Here is a 15,968-nt window from a genome sequence, read left to right as displayed (position 1 = left end):
AAATTATTTCTTTTGATGACAACATTTTTGATCCCTTCTATAAGAAGTCTTTCACTTGAAGTGACTCAAGTGAGTTGTGTGTTAAATTGCCAGGGATAAGTGATATTTAGAACAGAAGGTGAAAATTGCATGTGCCAAAGTAAGCTGAATCATTCTTTTGTTGATGCAGAGGCAAACTTAAGAGATTCATTGCATGTGGGTACAGAGAATTAGTCTCCATTCAACTATCTCTGCAGTAAACCCATTTACTTTTGATTCCTTAGCTCCATCCTGGTTTTTCACTAGGTGAACAATCCTTCCCTATTTTGACAGCCTAAGTGGGGGCATCAATCAGATTTCCTCTCTTCCTCTACTCCTAAACTACACTCTGCAACACCTGTCCCAAACAAGGAGTTGACATATCATCTAATCACAGAATAATAATAGTATTTTTTTAATCTTGAAGTATTTCACTTCTTTGATTGTACTAAAATGGACATAATATCTATCAATTTAGCAACTTGTAAGTATAATATGTAATGGTATTAAATATACCCACAATGTTGAAAAACTTTCACTGATCTATGCCTCAAACATTTACATCACTGCAAGTAGAATCTCTGTACTCATTAAACAGTATCTCTGTATTATACACTCTTCCCAGCTGCTGGTAACCTCTGTTTTACTTTCTGTCTCTGAATTTGACTACTCTAAGAACTTCACATACATGCTTTCCTTTGAAATGCACATTTTCTTTTGTTCTAAATAATTTAATTTCACATATGTGTTTGTATGTGTATCTCTAATGTTCTCCTATCTATGGTTTAAAAAAGTAAATTGGGTTTGCTGGACAGAACCTCAAATCCTAAAACAGCAATCCTCTAGTTATTAATTTGAGTTTATTTCCTTTAAGAGTTGAAGGTGTTTCTGTCCTGAAGAGTGGAGTAATGCACAAATTAGTGATATGCTGATTTTCCTACCTAACAACAGGAAAAGGGTGCTGGGAGGTACAGCGACTGTGCTGTCTCTGCAAAAACTGTCAGATCACTTTACATGTCCTAATTCCCCCTTATTCCTGATTCTCATTCCCCATCTGTTTCTCCATAGTGATTGGTATTTAAACTCTGAAAAGGAACATGTGCAACTGGAACAAGATATTTCTTTTAAATTAAAGGCTGGATGTCTGATAATCGACACTTGAGATCTCCCAAGGTTATTAGCATTTTTAATAATGATTGGAGGCCGGCGCTGCGGCTCACTAGGTTAATCCTCCACCTGTAGCCCCAGCACCCCGGGTTCTGTCCCAGTTGCTCCTCTTCCAGTCCAGCTCTCTGCTGTGGCCCCGGGAAGGCCGTGGAGGATGGCCCAAGTGCTTGGGCCCTGCACCCGCTTGGGAGACCAGGAGGAAGCACCTGGCTCCTGGCTTCGGATCAGCGCGGCGCCAGCAACAGCGTGCCAGCCATAGCGGCCGTTTGGGGGGTGAACCAACGGAAGGAAGACCTTTCTCTCTGTCTCTCTCTTTCTCACTGTCTAACTCTGCCTGTCCAAAAATAATAATAATAATAATAATAATAATTGTTTTTTTATTTTTTAACTTTTTTAATAAATATAAGTTTTTCAAGTACAACTTTTGGATTATAGCAGCTTTTCCACCCCATAACCTCCCTCCCACGTGCAAATATTCCATCTCCCACTTCCTCTCCCAACCCATTCATCATCAAGTCATTTTCAATTATCTTTATATACAGAAGATCTACTTAGTATTTACTAAGATTTCAACAGTTTGCAGCCACTCAGACACACAAAGTATAGAGTACTGTTTGAGTATTAGTTATGCCCTTAATTCACATAGTACAACACATTAAGGACAGAGATCCTACATGGGGAATAAGTGCACAGTGACTTCTGTTGTTGATTTAATGACTCTTATTTATGATGTCAGTAATCACCCGAGGCCCTTGTGGTGAGCTACCAAGGCTATGGAAGCCTCTTGAGTTCACCAACTCCAATCTTATCTAGACAAGGCTACAGTCAAAATGGAAATTCTCTCCTCCCTCCTGTTCTTCCCACTGGGATCTCACTCACAGAGATCTTTCATTTAGGCCATTTTTTTGCCACAGTTTCTTGGCTTTCCATGCCTGAAATACTCTCATGGGCTTTTTAGCCAGATCCAAATGCCTTAAGGGCTGATTTTGTGGCCAGAGTGCTGTTTAGGACATCTGCCATTCTATGAATCTGCTGTGTATCCCACTTCCCATGTTGGATCATTCTCTCCTTTTTAATTCTATCAGTTAGTATATGCAGACACTAGTCTTGTTTATCTGATCCTTTTGACACTTAATCCTATCATCATGATCAATTATGAACTGAAACTGATCACTTTGACTAGTGAGATGGCGTTGGTACACATGCAACCTTGGTGTGACTGAATTGGAATCCCCTGGCACATTTCTTTTTTTTTTAACTTTTATTTAATGAATATAAATTTCCAAAGTACAGCTTATGGATTACAATGGCTTCCCCCCCCATAACGTCCCTCCCACCCGCAACCCTCCCCTTATCCACTCCCTCTCCCCTTTCATTCACATCAAGATTCATTTTTGAGTCTATATACAGAAGATCAGTTTAGCATACATTAAGTAAAGATTTCAACAGTTTGCTCCCACACAGAAACATAAAGTGAAAAATATTGTTTGAGTACTCGTTATAGCATTAAATCTCAATGTACAGCACACTAAGGACAAAGATCCTACATGAGGAGTAAGTGCACAGTGACTCCTGTTGTTGACTTAACAAATTGACACTCTTGTTTATGGCCTCAGTAATCACCTTAGGCTCTTGTCATGAGTTGCCAAGGCTATGGAAGCCCCCTGAGTTCACTGACTCTGATCATATTTAGACAAGGCCATGGTCAAAGTGGAAGTTCTCTCCTCCCTTCAGAGAAAGGTACCTCCTTCTTTGATGACCTGTTCTTTCCACTGGGATCATGGCTATTCCTCTTCTGATCCATCCTCCTACCAATGTGCATGGAAAAGCAGGAGAAAAATGGCCAAATACTTGGGACCTTACACCCATGTGGGAGACCAGGATGGAGTTCCTGGTTTCTGACTTTGTCCTGGCCCAGACTAGGCTATTGTAGCCATTTGGAGAGTAAAAACACAGGTTGCAAAATCTCTCTTTCTGTCTCTCATGCACAAACACATTCACACCCCCCCCACACACACACACATATAGAGAAAAAGAGAGAGATATTCTGCCTTTCAAATAACTCAGATAACTCATGCATAGCCATGAGTAGAGCTCTGATCTCTCAATTCCCAATCTAGTGTCAATGATACCATTCAAAGATTCAGTCATGTCAGAAATGCTGTCTATCCAAGAGCGAACCCCTTGAATGGAAAGCATGATTTTACTTGAAAATATCAGACAGATGAATAAGTTGTCTGCAGTCTAATTGCCAGATGAAGCTGACTCTTTCCTAAGCTCGCTGTTTGATAAGGTGGTCCAGAGAAAGCAGGAGTGGAGGCCCTGTGCAAGCAGGGGTGCATGGAGATCTTTGAAACAGTAGCTTAACTAATCAAAACACCCCCACTTTCTCTCAGTATAACTTACTTAGATAACACTGCTTGAATGCTAATTGATACTGAAGGGACAGCAATTTAACACTTCCTGTCTATTTACCTGAGACCTCTGAGCGTTCTCTTTTCCAAACCAATGAATTCCCTTAATAGCTCCTTGTATACTTGAAGCTCATGTCACGCAAAGGGAGGTCCCAGAGTCCCCAGCTGTCAACGTAGATAAGTCTTACTAAAGAGCAGAACATTGAGATAAGGCCTTTAGGAATGAAGTAATCACCTACAATCAGTTCTCATATTGTCAAGGCCTTTTCTTCTTTTTCACATAGTGACTAACTCGGGAAATCAATAAATGCAGACTTGAGTAAGTTTGGAGATTTTTGAGTTGTGGTAAATATGTACCAGAGGCATGTGGAAGCAAACAAGAATCAACGATAACATTTAAAGAAGCCAAGGGATCCAAGGAGGATGCAAATGTGAAACCCCAGAATGATCTGGAACTCAAACAGGCAGCTGAAAGGAGAATATAGAACATTTTCCCTGGCTCAAAGACCAAGACCCTCAGCATGGATCACGGGATGCCCTCTGAACCCTGTCCATCACTACTCGATTGTGTATATTGCATACTTCATTCTTGATAAGCACTCTGAAGATGAACGTCAAGTTCCTATTTGCTTTCAAACTTCAAATAATGAGACATCACACAATTAAGAGAGTAGACTTGGAACTGGCAAACTATGCCTAAGGGCCAAATTCAGCCATGATCATTCCTGAATGCATCATCTGTAACTGTTTTGGTCACTAAACAGCAGTAGCTGCATCAGAGACACAATGGCCCATAAATCATGAAAAGGTACATTTACCCGTCTGGAGATAGTACAGGCTACTACTTATAAAGGTAGCATTTATCTTTTACAAAAAATGTATGTCAAGCTTTGGACTTGTATAATGAATGCTCTTATACTGTCAAGCAATCATCAAAAATTGATACTTTAGCATACTCACTTTGCCTATATTCATATATGTAAGCATATACATTTACATTTTGCAGCTATTACTAAGATAAAGTTTGATCATTTGGTTGAGGTCTTAGCCAACTGATCTTTGCATGGGAAGGTACATCTTTCCTTCTGCTGTTAGGCATTTACAGGGCTACTGGGAACGCTGAAAGGGTTTTTGTTGTTGTTGTTTTTTTTTTTGTTGTTGTTGTTGTTTTGTTTTGTTTTGGCATCATGAGATACCTGGATTTCCTAAAACATTTTATTTAATGACTTTTTTTATTTTTATTTTTATTTATTTATTTATTTTTTTCACAGGCAGAGTGGATAGTGAGAGAGAGAGAGACAGAGAGAAAGGTCTTCCTTTGCCGTTGGTTCACCCTCCAAAGGCCGCCACGGCCGGCGTGCTGCAGCTGGTGCACTGTGCTGATCTGATGGCAGGAGCCAGGTGCTTCTCCTGGTCTCCCATGGGGTGCAGGGCCCAAGCACTTGGGCCATCCTCCACTGCACTCCCTGGCCACAGCAGAGAGCTGGCCTGGAAGAGAGGCAACCGGGACAGAATCCGGCGCCCCGACCGGGACTAGAACCCGGTGTGCCTTGCGGAGAAATAGCCTAGTGAGCCGCAGCGTCAGCCTATTTAATGACTTTTGATCTTTGTGATATTGTGACAAAAAAAGAAATATGTATTTTCTCTTGGTACCTGGTTCTTTTTTAAAAAAAAAATTTATTTGAAAGGCAGTGAGATAGAGAAAAGCATGATTTGAAAGTTGGAACTTTCAGATTCCATCCCCAAACCACATTGAGGACACAGGGGCTGAATATTGATTTCATAATCAATGACCAGAGACTTGATCATCACAACCATATAATGGCCCTTCCTTAAAAACCCTAAAGCATGCATTCCATAAACTTAAGGGTTGATGAACACATTGAGGTTCTTGGAGGGTGATGAACGCAGACAAGACACAAAATATCTCCACCTTTCCTTCTGCATCTGTTCCACATGACTGTTCCTATGTTATTTTTTTTATTATAAAATAGTAAATGCAAATGATGTACCTACCTGAGTTCTGTAAACTATTCTACAAATGATCAGACTAAAGGAGTGTTATGAGAATCCCTGGTTGACCTCTGATCACTCAGAACTCTGAGAAACCATAGGATTTGTAATTTCATCTGAAATTGGGGTAATTTTATGGGACTGACCCTTCACCTATGAAATCTATATTTAATCTATGTAATTAGCTTCCAAACTGAATTGAATCACTGGACTACCAATTTTCAAGGGGAAATTTGGGAGGAAAATTGGTTGTTGATATGGAAAAAACCCACATATTTGGTGTCAAGAGTGTTGAGAGTATAAACAGGTCCTACTTCCATTGATTATCTTTGCCTAAATCAATGGAAACAACTATTAGGGCAGCCATATAGCCTAGGAGTTAAGGTATGAAGACCCATGCACTGAGGCCAGTGTAAACTTCACCCCGTATGGTAATGCCAGTCCAAGTCCTGGCTGTTCTGCTTCTAATCCATCTCCCTGCTAATGTGCCTAGGAAAGCAGCAGAGTGTGGCCCAAGTGCTTGGACACTTGCTACTCACATGGGAGACCAGGATGGAGTTCCTGGCTCCTGGCTTTGGCTTGTCCCAATCCTGACCATTTGGGGAGTAAACTAGTAGATAGGAAATCTCTCTCGTATCTCTCTCTCTCTCTCTCTCTCTACTCTCCCACTCACAGGCTTTTAAAAAAAATTAATAAATCCTAAAAAAGGTAAGACTCATGCATTTTATATCAGAGTACATGGATTGAATATTTAAACCTGGCTCCTGATTCCACCTTCTTTATAAAGCAGACCCTAGGAGGAACCAGTGATGGTTCAAATGATTGGGTTCTTGCAACTCATATGAGAGACCTGAAGTGGGTCTGCGATTCTGGGCTTTCACACAGTTCGCACTTGACATTTGGGGATTGATCCATCAGCTGGAAACTCTATCTCTGTTTCTGCTTCTCTCTCTTCCTTTCAGATAAACGAACTGATAAATAAATCAACAGATAATTAAATCAACAAAATAAATAGTTTTTCCATTTTTGTGATTAGTTCTACAAATTTAAACTTACATTTTTTTTATATAGAAGAGTTTTTTTCTCTTTTAGTTGCCTTTCTCTATCACTCTCCTTCTCTTCTCATTCCATTACAGATTAATGAATTAAAAAATAAACCCACTACAGTAAATTATAATGATTCTCCTTTTGGGCACTTAAACTCCCCCAAATTGGGCATTGGGACCCCTTTGCCACTGCTCCTATATGCTTTGGACATGGTCCACTGGTCCTTTTTTCTTGATGTCTAGAAAAAGATAATCCCAGGCTCATCTGTTACTTTACTTGCCACAAGCCTGGAAATCAGCAATTTCTCCAAGGATTTCTGGCTCTTTTCATTGTGTAATGATATTTACAAAGGAAGAGATGAACAATGCAGTGTTTGTTACCAAGGGAATGCTATATTTTCCTAGATTTTCAAAATGCAGGTGCTATGTGTATGTACTCACATGGAATCTTGATTTTATGTTAGGTACTGGCACTCTTCTGACTTGCAAATGAAAGGCAACTAACCTACCAGGCTTAAATCATCATAGAAGAGTGCTGACTATCCCTGAAAGAGGGAGTATGGCTTTAGGAATGGCTAAATTCAAGACCCCAGTCAAAGCCTTTGGTTTTATTTAATTTCTCAGTACTAACTTTTCTCCGTATTAAAATCAAACTAGGGTACTACCATAATCACCCCCAGAAAAGTGATGCCAAAGTTCTAAAGCAGTAGTTCCACTCTACTGTAAACTGGAATATAAAACACTTGGATGGCATTGAAATTCTGGTACAGTTACTGGGATGGCGGTTAGCAAAGACCATGAGAGTTTTCTGTATTTTTCACTTGTTCCTGACAGTTGAGAAAACTTGATGAAAGACCTGTTCTCCTGATGTTAGTGTTCTCTAATATTATTTATTTATTTATTTATTTTTGGACAGGCAGAGTGGACAGTGAGAGAGAGAGAGAGACAGAGAGAAAGGTCTTCCTTTTCCGTTGTTTCACCCTCCAATGGCCGCAGCGGCCAGCACGCTGTGGCCGGCGCATCACACTGATCCGAAGCCAAGAGCCAGGTGCTTCTCCTGGTCTCCCATGCGGGTGCAGGGCCCAAGCACTTGGGCCATCCTCCACTGCACTCCCGGGCCACAGCAGAGAGCTGGCCTGGAAGAGGGTAACCGGGACAGAACCCGGCACCCCGACCGGGACTAGAACCCGGTGTGCCGGCACTGCAAGGTGGAGGATTAGCCTATTGAGCCACGGTGCCAGCCCTCTAATATCATTTCATTGTATTGATGTGACCTTGTTCTGTATTTCCTATTGCATTGAATTCTCTGTAGTATTACCTCATCCATGCCCTGTGGTCTAGACCATTTTCCTTACTTGCAAACCTTTGAGGTCTCTTAGAAGCTGTCAGACATGTCACCACTTTTGCTGACATCTCTTTTAAGAGAACTGTAATCTGCTTCTGATTTAATTACTCTCTCCCGGAGGATTCTCCTGTATTGTTCCATTTACAGCCTACTCAGTGATGCTAAGCTGATTTCTTAATTCTCCTAAATCTCATGCTATAAAGCTCTACCCCATCTAAAGCTTTAGAGTGTGACTCTCTCTGAAAACTCTATTTCCTCAGCTAAACTTAGAAGAATATTGGTTCTTAGGCCAGCGCCGCAGCTCACTAGGCTAATCCTCCACCTTGCGGCGCCTGGACACCGGGTTCTAGTCCCGGTCGGGGTGCCGGATTCTGTCCCGGTTACCCTCTTCCAGGCCAGCTCTCTGCTGTGGCCAGGGAGTGCAGTGGAGGATGTCCCAAGAGCTTGGGCCCTGCACCCCATGGGAGACCAGGAGAAACACCTGGCTCCTGCCATCGGATCAGCGCGGTGTGCCGGCCACAGTGTGCCGGCCGCGGCGGCCATTGGAGGGTGAGCCAACGGCAAAGAAGGAAGACCTTTCTCTCTGTCTCTCTCACTGTCCACTCTGTCTGTCAAAAAATAAAAAAATAAAAAATAATCTTTTTTAAAAAAAAAAGAAGAACATTGGTTCTGAAAGGAACCTTAATGATCATTAAGTGTGTCCCCTAATGTACACCAATTCACCAGGAGGAAATGGAAATTCAGGGAGGCAATAAAAGGGGGCCTAAGACCAAGCAGTAGATGACTGGAGACCACAGATCCTAACGCAGGACTCCAAATTCTTAGTAACTCTATATCCAAGAAGTGATAGCCTGTGTCAAGTGTCCAACGGTAAAGCAATGGAGTGTCTAGGGGTGTGAGGAGGAGCCACAGGCCAGAGGCTGGGCGCTTGCACTCAGCATCATTGGTTTTGTGACTCTGACTGTCTGACTTGACTTACTGTCCATGGAAGAAAATTAATGACATTTAGGTCATTTCCTCCCATCACTAAAGTAGTAAGACAGTTTTTCACCATAGGCTCCATTATCTTTGCTATTAAGAGAATCCCTTCTCTGAAGCTGAAAAATCGTGGATGAAATACCATCTCCATCACTGGTAGCTGTGCAGCTTGGAGGACTTTACCTCTTTCTAGGTTTCTTTTACTTATTTACCAAATATCAGTAGCATTGTGTGGTCTTGGAAAACCAGTCTTAGATTTCTTGAAACTCAGTTTCTTACTCTCTAAAACGGGGATAATAATGAGAGCTCACTCACAGAGGAGAGATAGGTGAGACAATAAAAGATTCCCGTCACATAGTAAAAAGTGAGTCACAATCTACTACCATGGCTTTTTTTGCTGCTATTATTGCTGACGTATAGTTTAAGTGGACTATAATGTTCTGTGATTAGCTGTTCATGAGTCATCTCTGCCTCTTATCCTTGGAGGACTAGCACACAAAATACCTGCTTAACAGATTCTTTTTATTACAGTTATTTCAGGATTGCCAAGAGGATTAAGTCCTATTGTAAATGAAAATACTCAGCACAGGGCCCAGCACATAGAACTGCCATCACCACCATCATTGTCATCTTCATATTTCTCAGAGCAGCCAGCTGTTTTGTGGCTATCCCTGTCCCCACCCCCCAATCCACATTGAAGTGGAGGCAAGCAGCTGGGTTGTCTGCTACTGCAGAAGGCAACACGAATGCAGGCAGGGTAGAGTCGCTCTTCATGAGGATGTGTAAGCCCCGCTATGATGGTTGTGCTGAAGACAAAGCATTGACACAGGAGCTGAAAGGCAGGATTAAAATCCTTTCCTTGTTTTATTGAAACCTATGAGTAAACCAACACAAGTCACTTGTCCCCAGGGCTGTCACCCCAATACTCCTGGTGTGTCAGCTTGCTATGGGGAGAGGGAACCAGGCTGATGATATGAAGAGAGAAACACAATACTGAGTGCTTCAGCCCAAGAACTGAAGAACAAAAACCTTAATTTGTAGAATTTTCCCAGAATGGTCGATGCCATGGCTCAGTAGGCTAATCCTCCACCTTGCGGCGCTGGCACACTGGGTTCTAGTCCCAGTCAGGGCACCGGATTTTGTCCCGGTTGCCCCTCTTCCAGGCCAGCTCTCTGCTGTGGCCAGGGAGTGCAATGGAGGATGGCCCAAGTGCTTGGGCCCTGCACCCCATGGGAGGCCAGGAGAAGCACCTGGCTCCTGCCTTCAGATAGGCACGGTGCGGCAGCCGCAGCGCACCGGCTACAGCACGCCGGCCGCGGTGGCCATTGGAGGGTGAACCAACAGCAAAGGAAGACCTTTCTCTCTGTCTCTCTTCTCTCTCACTGTCCACTCTGCCTGTCAAAAAAAAAAAGAATTTTCCCAGAATGGTCAATTTTAAATTACCAATGTGAACTGAATGCTCAAAAAATTTCTTAAAATTTTAAGGATGAGGGGGCCAGTGTAGTGACACAGTGGGGTGCTGCAGCGCCAGCATCCCATATGGGCACCAGGTTCTCTTCCAGTCCAGCTCTCTGCTGTGGCCTGGCAAGACAGTGGAAGATGGCCCAAGTGCTTGGGCCCCTGTACCCACATGGGAGACCAGGAAGAAGCACCTGGCTCCTAGCTTCGGATCGGCACAGCACCGGCCAGCTGTAGTGGCCATTTGGGGAGTGAACCAACAGAAGGAAGATCTTTCTCTCTGTCTCTCTCTCTCACTGTCTATAACTCTACCTGTCAAATGAATTTTAAAAAAAATTTTAAGGACGAGATATTATGAGTTGACACAAGCCTACTCTGGTGCATCAGAATAGAGATAGCTATTGCAACGATTTAGAGATTAGGTGAGAGTCCAGGGCCCAATCCTCACCCCCATCTCCTCCTTGGGCTCCATAACGTTAATGAAGGGACCATCCTTTTTCTTTATCTCTTTTCATAATTGGTTTTGTATTCTAGGTCTCCAGAACACAAGAAATGCACTCATTCCATAAATATATATTGAAAAAGCGCTGCATGACAGAGACTGAGTTAAGCGCTATGGAATTGAAATGTTATCGTCCCTCAAGGAGATGCATGTAAGCAAATGCTTTATTCATGTTAGAGTATGTGCAATATTTATTAGAAGAGAGACTGTCTAATTCCATTTGGGGACGTGGAGAAGAAAAAACAAATGGCAAATGCAATAGTGTGATGATTCACAGCCTTTGGTGACTCCTCCTCAAGGCTCCTTGCCATTCTACCACTCAGCTCAGTGTGTGACACAGTAACTAACAACTACTCTGAACCTCGCTTCCTTGCCCTACGTATTGGAAAAAAGGAAAGAGAAACAATGCCTGACCTTCTCCTGTACAAAGGGTGTTTGAGTTATTAGAAGTCAGAGAAAAGAACTTTCTAAATTGTTGGAAATATATTGTTGAAGCTGAGGCTGGAGCTCATCAAGAATCGCTCCTGGGGGTGGGCATTGGGCACAGTGGTTAAGCTACCTATTGGAACGCCCACTTTTCTATATCAGACAGCCTGGGTTCAAGTCTCAGCTCCACTCCTGACTGCAGCTTGCTGATAATGCACACCCTGGGAGGTAGCAGCGATGACTCAGGTAAGGAGACCTGGATTGAATTTCCAGCTCCTGGCTTTAGCCTGGCCCAGCCCTGGCTTTTGCAGAGATTTGGGAATAGAACCAGTAAATGAAAGTTCTATTTTTCTCCTCTAACTGGACACAGGTGGGTGTGAACAATGATCCTTCAGAGCCAGGGGTGCCATGTCACCCAGCTCCCAGTTGCTGCACTTTAAGCAGCTTTTGTCATTGCACCTAATCCCAGCTTTTCCAAGAGCACTGAAATCCAAATCACAAGGTACCAAATGTTCAAGAGACTTCTTTTACAAAATGAAATACCTGTATTACTTAATCTCTTTATAAAAGGGAAATATGCCGATCACAACCCCTACCCCCACCATAAATAATTCATAAAGGAAAATAAGATAAAAAAGATTCCTGTAATTCTGACATTCAGAGATAAATATAGTTATCGTTGTTATAAGTAACCTTCAGGATTTCAGACACACTCTGCCACACACTGCATTATGTAGAAGCACAACCACACTTGGCATATCTGCATACCTGTCTATCTTCTTTTTTTTTAGTTTCATACATAATAGAGTTTTTTCCATGTCATCCATAGAGTTTATATCAATACTGATTATTTTTGTATCACATAGAAAAGAAGTGGACTAACAAGTCCAATTGATTAAAAGGAAACATAGTAAAGCATATATTTGTATTCAAGTAAATTTGAAGAAGCATAATGAGATAATATGTCATTGTGGAAAATATATGGGCTTCAGAATATGGGATCCAAGGGTTTGAATCCAGTATCAACACTTTACCATAGCTGAGGGAACTGCCCTGGCTGAGCCATTTTCCCTTTGCTTACATCATAGGAACAGTTATGAAGAAAATATTCATTTCACAAGATGGAAGGTCATTTTCTTTCTCTCTACCAGTGCTAGTGTCCACACAAAACTCTAGATGTACCAAATGTATAAAATTCTTTGTTATTCTTCAGTAAGCACACAATCAACAAAAGAATTTCAATCCAGGTCTCACATGTAGATGGCAGGAACCCAATTACTTGAGTCATCACTGTGGCCTCCCAGGATTTGCATTTGCAGGAAGTTGGAGTTAGGAGCTTGAGTCAAGATTCAGCCCAGATACTCAGAGGTGGGATGTGGGCATTTTAACCAGTAGACCAAACACCTAGTTATTTTAAAGAGGATTCCCATAAGCATCACGGATGGCAGATCAGCTCACATCTACACCTTACCGTAGTGCTCAAGGATTGTTGCACAGTGTACATAGAGGAAAACCTTGCTTCCGTTTGAAGCCTTACAGAGACAAGCTTATTAATATGAACCTGATGGACCTGGCTCCTCTCCATTGCTGTGCTGTGGAATCTCTGCATGAGAGGCTTGTCCCAATTTCCTCAGCTAGACTGAGCAGCTAATGAACTAAATCTTCCTTCTTGCTTAAGGTACTCTGACATCAAGTTAACTACACAAATTCCTTTCTAATCTTCACATCCTTTTCTGAATTATACCTCCCTTTACGTTTCAATGCAATTGAGATATGCTAAATGTTTTTAATATGATAAAGAGCTAGGAACTATGCATCCATTATTCTCCAGCAACTCCCATACTCAACCAACTCTACAGTTTGGGTTGTGAACCCACCCTCTCTGCCCCTACAAGCTCCAAGGTTTTCCTCAACCACTACATATACTGCAGTTTCTGGTGTCAGTTTCACCACAACAGGCAATAAACTTACTAAAAAGATGGATTTTTCTTTATCTCTGCAAACCGACAACCAGCACTGTAACTTGCGCATAGAAGTGACTTGATGGGTGCTTAATGATCTGAAAGCTATGGTACAAATACAACCCAACAAAATGGAACTGTTTGTGGTCCTTGTGTTTCTGAATGGTGTCACGTTAAATAAAAAGAAGAAACTCAAATTTGGCTTCCAAACAACCTGGAAAAAAATTAAATATTTATGATAATTTCTTTTTTAAAAAAGTCAAGAAAAGATTTCATAAGCAGATTCACAGTAAAATGATCTAATATCTTCCCTTCTATTGCATTTCAATCTCCTCTTACAACTTTGTAAAATTCTCTAAACAGAATTCACATAATTTGCCTTTCATCCACTGGGTCACTGCCCAAATGCCCACAACAGGCAGGGCTGGGGAAGACCTTTGGTTATATTATGCTCTCTTATGTCTATTTCCTTCATCTTCTAATATTTATCTAGCATGTCCTCTGCCCTTTCCAATGCAAATCAATCTGGCCTAGCTTGATTCCCAGCCCTATTCAGTACTTTGATCAATTCCATAATAAAGTCCACAAACAATAAAGACGAAATGGAACTCTTTCTTTTAAAGGGCAGAGCGGTGGGGTTGTGGATATTCATGCACTAATACTTCAGTTTTTGTGACATAAAATCTACATAAACCACATATGGCCTGATCAAATAGTGGTTACAGGGACAGATGTTGGAAACTGAAATATTTGAGAATTAATTCAAGGTCTACCACCTATGAGTATTGGGGTTTTAGTCATATTATTACTCATTATGAAACTTTATTTTTAAGTGGTACAGTGTTACTCTTTGGGCTTTATCATAACAAAAATGATACATCATGTATTAAGTGCTTAGTGATCAAGAATTGGTATTAGTGTTCAGCTCATGTAGACATGTGCCCAGCTAAATGCAGTATCAGATGCCCTGAGCACCAAAAGTCAATGATAAAACCCTAAGGACAGGCACTGGCTTTATAATCAGAACAGCAGACCTTTTAATCCATGTCCCTGCACTGTATATCTGTGTTCTTCTTCTTCTTTTTTTTTTTTATTTGACAGGTAGAGTTATAGACAGTGAGAAAGAGAAAGAGATAGAAAGCTCTTCCCTCCATTGGCTCACTCCCCAAATGGCCACTACAGCTGGCACTGTGCTGATCCAAAGCCAGGAACCAGGTGCTTATCCTGGTCTCCCATGCGGGTGCAGGAGCCCCAAGCACTTGGGCCATCCTCCACTGCCCTCCCAGGCCATAGCAGAGAGCTGGACTGGAAGAGGAGCAACCGGGATTAGAACCTGGTGCTCATATGGGATGCTGGCGCCACAGGCGGAGGATTAACCAAGTGAGCCATGGTGCTGGCTCTATCTGTGTCATTCTATATTTGTCTGTCATTGAACATATAGTTCAGTTTGTGTCTGCATTCCTTCCATTATATTCAGAACTCACAGCAGTGACCTTGTCAATCTTCCCTGAATGTTAACCACTCAGTTCAGTTCCTTCCATATAATAGGTGCTCAATGCTCATGGCTATTACATGAAAGGACGTTATGACAGATGTGTTTTTAAAAAAATGACCCAATATTTCCCACTCTGTATGTTCCTCATACATATTGATTTTGATAATTTGCTCATCAGAAGATTAAATTTGTGTTAATTTGTGTGTACAATAGAAATGGTGTTTTGTGACTTTTAAGGCTAACACATAACCCAGTCACAATGCATGAGAGAACTTACAAAGCCAATACAGTGATAAAACTTGGGAGGAAGGTAGGCCACTAGCTACTATTCTGCTGAACTCCCAACCAGCAGCCAATGTCAACTCGCCTTCAGTTAAGGGGCGTAAGGCAATTCTAAATGGAATAGGGACAAGCAGTCCCTGTGTAAGGTGAGTTTTTTTGTGGTCTTTCACATTTCTCCTCACCTTGATTGTGAGGGCCCAAATGTCATTTTAGTCTAGACTAAACTTTATTTATTTTACTTTTTAAATACTCTTGTTTCTTTTAAAATTTTGTATTGATTGATTTTTTTTGACAGGCAGAGTTAGACAGTGAGAGAGAGAGACAGAGAGAAAGGTCTTCCTTCCGTTGGTTCACCTCCCAAATGGCCACTATGGCCGGCGCACTGCACCAATCCGAAGCCAGGAACCAGGTGTTTCCTCCTGGTCTCCTATGCGGGTGCAGGGCCCAAGCACTTGGGCCATCCTCCACTGCCTTCCCAGGCCACAGCAGGGAGCTGGCCTGGAAGAGGAGCAACCAGGACAGAATCTGGTGCCCCAACTGGGACTAGAACCCCGGGGTACCGGCGCTTTAGGAGGAGGATTAGCCTAGTGAGCCGTGGCGCCAGCCACATTTTTGTTATTTGAAATGCAGAGAGACATATTCACAGAGAGAGAGAGAGAGATCCTGTATGCACTGGTTCACTTCCCCAAAGGCCCATAGGAACAAGGGCTGAGGAAAGGTGAAGCCGGGAGACTGGAATTCCACATAGGTCTCCCGTGTCGGTGATAGGGAACCCAGCATTTGATCCATCTCCTGCTGCCTCTCAGGGTGTACACTAGCAAGAAGCTGGAATTGGAAATAAAGCCAGGGTTTGAACCCAGGCG

Source organism: Oryctolagus cuniculus, chromosome 6, assembly GCF_964237555.1.
Source record: "Oryctolagus cuniculus chromosome 6, mOryCun1.1, whole genome shotgun sequence".
NCBI classification, from domain to species: domain Eukaryota; kingdom Metazoa; phylum Chordata; class Mammalia; order Lagomorpha; family Leporidae; genus Oryctolagus; species Oryctolagus cuniculus.
Note: the sequence above shows the minus strand (reverse complement) of the source record.